A 245-nucleotide genomic window follows, 5' to 3' on the forward strand; every position below is an offset into this window, starting at 1 on the left:
AGCACCCAGGGGTCGTCCCAGAAACCACAGACAGGAATGTTTTAAATTGATATGACTATGCTATACTATATATTAAACATCGTACAGGTTATGAATAAATTAACTATACATGAAGATATAAAACGAGACCTTAATGAGCTATCTAAGGTGATGTCAGTTTTAAAGTGATCGATATTTATATCAACCAACACTGACTGAAATGTCACTAATATTCCAAGCAATCAGTCAGTAATTTTACTCCACCC

This window comes from Apostichopus japonicus, chromosome 14 (assembly GCF_037975245.1).
Source record: "Apostichopus japonicus isolate 1M-3 chromosome 14, ASM3797524v1, whole genome shotgun sequence".
NCBI lineage: Eukaryota > Metazoa > Echinodermata > Holothuroidea > Aspidochirotida > Stichopodidae > Apostichopus > Apostichopus japonicus.